Source organism: Pezoporus occidentalis, unplaced genomic scaffold, assembly GCF_034315485.1.
Source record: "Pezoporus occidentalis ecotype Australia unplaced genomic scaffold, CSIRO_AGI_Poc_V1 ctg18, whole genome shotgun sequence".
In the NCBI taxonomy this organism is placed as follows: Eukaryota; Metazoa; Chordata; class Aves; order Psittaciformes; family Psittacidae; genus Pezoporus; species Pezoporus occidentalis.
In genome coordinates this window covers 6,738,434-6,744,258 of record NW_026913640.1, presented here as the reverse complement: position 1 = coordinate 6,744,258, position 5,825 = coordinate 6,738,434, and positions in this window count along the sequence as shown.

Below are 5,825 nucleotides of genomic sequence, written 5' to 3'. Positions count from 1 at the left end.
TCATTGCTTTTCTATGATTTACAGCTTTGACTGTATTTCTGCATTATCTCTGTTTTATTAAATTAGTGCTAGAATCTAGAGGCAACTTCAAAATACTTTGAACAACTGCCCTGACATCAGTTGCTTGCTCAAATTCTCATATGAAATCCACTTGTATTCCACACACACTTCCAGCCAGTCCAAATCTATTCTTCTGGAAATGAGTGAGAATTTCCAGCTTGATGAACTGTTCAGTAACCTTATTGTTATTCTGCAGGTTTTCAATTCTATTTGCAGTCTTAAAGGACTTGATAAGAAAATTTAATCAGTGAGCATCTTCCCTAAGAACTTATATAGGTACTGTCCCTGCCATATTTGTGGCTTTCAGTTTTAAATAAAATCTGGTTTTCGGAAATCAACTTCTCCAGCTAAATAAAGCCTGATAAGAGATAACCAACTACATCAAGTCTAGGAAAAATGGCAGAAAGAAGAGGGCAGTTGCTATTTTCTTTGTACAACAGAAAGGAAAAATATAATTTGATTTATCGGCACTTTCAAGCATTACAGCTGAAAATGATAATGTCACAGCAGCATAACTTCATTATGTAAGTGGCCTCAGGCTCTTTCCATAGTTCTAGCTCAGTCTGAATGGCACATAAAAGCCCATCAGGCAAGGACAACCATGGGTGTGTGCCTCCAGCCACACTGTCATTTGAATGTCAGTAAAAACAAGCAACTAAACACAGTGTTGAGAGGTGCCTCTCAAACTCGCATTTACAATAGCTAACATTTCAGTTCTCGAGTCCCCATAAAGACCAATTCCAAGTGTTTTATGTTCTAGTAATAAGGTATACTTATCTTTGGTAGAGTTTTGCTGCAGAAGCGCTCTTCTTTCCAACCCACCCTGTTTCTGCTTAGCTTTATGTCCAGAGAGTCAGGGTCCCTAAAGAAGAGTATGCAGCTGGATGAGGATCTCATTAATGCATTTCTGTGCTAAGCCCTTCATCCTTAACAGAGGTTTAAAAGCAAAACAAGGCTTTGTTTAGTTTGCTAATATGAACCAGAGTATAAAGGCTTGGCAGTGCCCTCTCCTAGACTTCAGCATATTTGAAGACTTGCACTCCAGAATGGGCAATTAAAGCATTGTGGAGAACATGTTACTATCACAGATTACATTATTTGATTGATATTAATAAAAATATTTCACAAAAAGTGAAAAATAATTGCAAAGAAGAGATTGTGAAGACATCAATTCCTTCACCCAAAACAAATCACTGCCTTTGCAGAGCATCCAAATAGGAACATCTTCAAGACAATGGAGCATTTTGAGACAATCCTTGCATGCAGACAACTACCCTATTCCTAACAAAGTGGCAAATGTTGAGACCATAGTGCCTCTTATATTGTCTTCGGAGAAGCTTTACTTACCCTCTTCAGGTTCTGGGAACGCACTATGAAGAAAAGTATGAAGAAAATTACATCAAATACCCAGTATTATTTTCAGAATTATAAGCCAAAAGATATCATATTTTCTTTTCTTTCTTAAAACTATATGGATTAAAAAGATGCTTTACACAAAGCACTGGCAGTTTTAAATTGCTACATTTAATCCAAAAACTATTCAATAGACACAGGAACATCTTGGATTTTATTTTTCTTTCCCCTTCCTGTAAAGCATACTGGAATTTGGAGCCAAATGTAGAATATTTTTTGTCTGAAGTGAAAAACTCAGTTTAGCCTCTGCCAGAGAGCTTGGAGAGGAACTTTTCCTTAACTTGGAAACAGGAATTAACATGAAGAGTTATGGAAAAGGTAAACATGATTTAATAATGAGCCCCAAATTCTCTCTGGAGCTGTTAGAGACTCACCCAGTGGTGTGGCTGTAATTCTGTCTAATGGCCAAACACTGCTAGAAAAGCAAGTTCCCCTGACCTTGTGAGACCAGAGATGCCTCAGCTCTTTCTAGGCTGTGATTACCAATTTCCAAAAGCCTCCCAAGGGCAAGAGCACATCCTCAATAACCACGATGCCTGTTTAGCACTAAAGGCACCCTATTATCTGTTACACTAATAAGCCTACAAAGCAACAGACTGAGCAGGAGCAGCACAATTTCAGAACACCTTTTAACTGCAGTAAATGAGAGCAGCTCTCCCTAATCCTCACAATGACAGGGTACCACACTTCACATCCTCAAGTGCTGCTCAGAAGTGCTGCTCTTCCAGCACTTGCCTAATGGTCCTTTTCAGAATGGGGTCAGGTCAGCAGCTCTTCTGCAGACCTGCCATAATACCGGTTTCCAAATTACTGCGCTGTTCCACAGCTCAGACCAAGCACAGAGTACTGTTGCTAGAAAACCCAAGTGGTGGTTTTCTACCTTGCTGACTTGGATAGCTCATACCGAGACAGCTCAGTAGTAAACCACTGTCCTTTGGCTAACCGCTGGGGTACCTTTAGTGCTTGGAGTCTGACTTAATATAGGCAGATAAGAGAGAAAAAACAAGAAAATAGTAGAAATTACCAGAAACTGAAAAGCCACAAGAGCTCTAACAACAACAGAGCATACAGGATTCAATGCAAATCTGCAGATAGGAGAGCAGAATCTACCAAATAAAGTTCTGGCAAGACTTTAGGACAGCAAAGGAGAATTTTGCATATGGATTCTCAACCTGAAATAGAACAAGCCAAACTGAGACTGGGGAATTTGAGTTTTTACGGCTATATATAACTCAGTTCTAGGGTTATATAAATAGCTCAATTCTTCTATACAATATCTCACACACAGTCAGTTAAAGTAGTTGTTATTACTAACCCTAATCCTTTCCCCACTGCTGAACTCCAGCTGACCAGCCTCTCTCCTGCATCAGCCTAAGTAGAAGTTAATTCTCTGACAACCTCATGACCCACTCTTGGTATGCAATCTCCTTCACGTGATCTATGCTTGTGTGGCAGCTCTCCTTCCCTTTTCTTGGTTCGTATCAGAAAACAGACAGATACCAGTTATCTCTCTTCTCCCAGGCTGTCCCTTGGCACTGTGGATGGACCTGTGTGCTATGGGATATAAGCAGCAGCAAAGGATTTAGAGCAGAGTTCAGCCTCTTTGGTTTTTACAGCTGGTTTTAACCAAAACCTCAGTGCTCTCCTCTGCACCATGTTTCACAAGATTTGTAGTGATCGTTATATCCAGTTGTGCTCCATGCTCCCCCTCTGCATTTCCTGCCCCAAAACACATTCAAAGTCAACTTGCCATAAATTTTTAAAAAGAACCACTAGATTAATATTTACAAAGCTTTGTCTTCGTAAAGCACCAGGTGTTAAAAGTGCTTGTGCTCTTCTTTTGGGACGCTACTAACCTCATGCATTCTGGCTGCATTCACGCTGGGATTTAAATCACGAAGTAGAGTTACAAAACAAAACCTTCCTTAAATGTGGATTGAACACATAGAATCATAGAATAGTTAGGGTTGGAAAGGACCTTAAGATCCTCTGTCCAACCTGGCCTTGAACACCACCAGTGATGGAGCATTCACAACTTACCTGGGCAACCCATTCCAGTGCCTCACCACCCTAACAGGAAAGAATTTTCTCCTTATATCCAATCTAAACTTCCCCTGTTTAAGTTTTAACCCGTTACCCCTTGTCCTGTCACTACAGTCCCTAATGAAGAGTCCCTCCCCAGCATCCCTATAGGCCCCCTTCAGATACTGGAAGGCTGCTATGAGGTCTCCACGCAGCCTTCTCTTCTCCAGGCTGAACAGCCCCAACTTCCTCAGCCTGTCTTCATACGGGAGGTGCTCCAGCCCCCTGATCATCCTCATGGCCCTCCTCTGGACTTGTTCCAACAGTTCCATGTCCTTTTTATGTTGAGGGCACCAGAACTGCACACAATACTCCAGGTGAGGTCTCAGAAGAGCAGAGTAGAGGGGCAGGATCACCTCCTTCAACCTGCTGGTCACGCGCCTTTTGATGCAGCCCAGGATACGGTTGGCTTTCTGGGCTGTGAGCACACACTGAAGCTGGCTCATGTTCATTTTCTCATCAACCAACACCCCCAAGTCCTTCTCCACAGGGCTGCTCTGAATCTCTTCTCTGCCCAACCTGTAGCTGTGCCTGGGATTGCTCTGACCCAGGTGTAGGACCTTGCACTTGGCATGGTTAAGCTTCATAAGATTGGCATCAGCCCACCTCACAAGCATGTCGAGGTCCCTCTGGATGGCATTCCTTCCCTTCAGCCTATCAACCGAACCACACAGCTTGGAGTCATTGGCAAACTTGCTGACAAAGATGCATAAACATTAATCCTTTTTCTTCCACTAATCAGTCCTTTCCAGGATGCTTCGTAATAGCTGTCAGTAGTGCCCTTCAACATTCTCTGCACCCACAATGAGCTTTTAAAAGCTATTCAAATAAATGATATAAAATAATTGTAATATTTTTGCCTGCTCATGTGCTGTCCTTATCACATTCAAGAGAAAAAAGTAATCAAAAGTTGTTATTTTATCACAGTAGACATACTTTAACCTCCCAAATATATTACAGACTAATGCAACACTTGCATAACCTCATGGGTTAGCAGGTAACCTAGAAATGCACACACAAAGTCCATCAACCAAGCAGAGAAGTCAAAATTTGGTTTCTTAAGAATCATTTCTTCCACTAGCATATTACTGGAAACAAGTTTACTAAAAGCTTAAAGTTGGATTAGAAATTAAAGGATCCAGGCACTGAGAGCGTTTCTTCCACTGAAGCATTTCCACATAAATCTGAAACACAGCACTAAGCTACAGCAGCCTCAGGCTTTCATGGAGGGGCTTGGCCAGAGCAGCTAGTGTCACAGCTAAGGAAGGTGTCTGAACAACAGCCACACTCCTGAATACTCAGAGAACAGCCCTGCCTTGTGCTGAGGCAGCATCTTGCAAGAACACAGCTATCTTCAGTGTTTCACCTAGGCCACTTCAGGGATGGACAAATAAACACAGTGGAGAGCAATATTTTTAGGATCACTCGAGCTTGCATCAAATTCTGGAAGTAACCCAACCGTCATCAAAGCCTTCAAGCCACTGCAATATCAGCCCTTCCTCCCACAGCCCAGGGTGGCCACCACAAAAGTCAAGAATCACATATTCATCTCCATTTTTGCCTTTTGTAGCTATAACAATAAATGCTCCCTGGACTAAGTCAGCATAGCCTTTAGGCTATACTAAAAGCTGAAGATAAATTTAACTGCTCCTTCTAATTACATAGGCACACATGAAACTCTGCACTTCCACTACATCCAGTTAGTATCCATGCACTAGAAGGACATGTAGATGAACATGTTCATGCACTTCACGTAGCAGCTACTGTCACTGGATACAGAACCCTACTGGCAGATGTTATGATTGTTGTGGCACACGGTTAAACATACTGCTATGGATTGGTGGGAGTTTTGACATGTTGCCCAAACAGTACTAACGAGATTCTCCCACAGCGTATCCCAGGATACCTGAAGGGTTCCAGCATATTCCAGGATTCCTGCCTACCTGAAAAAGGCCACACAAATAAAAACCTCAAACAGATGGAAGAGAGCCCTCTAAGTTGCATCTACCTACCGCAGGAGGGTCCCATTCTGTAATAAGGATCACAATATTGGCTATACATTGCATAGTCCAATGCTCCAGTACATTATTTTCCATCTGTGCTATGGAGAGAACCATATTGTCAGTGCGGATCAAGGTGGAGTTGGATGTGGATGAAAAACGTGAGCAAAATGCTTCTGCAAGGAGCTTGAGCATTGTGCAGCAAGTACTAGATAAGGAGAGCTTTATTACTGTAACAAAACACAACTGCAATCTTTACTAAATGAAGAA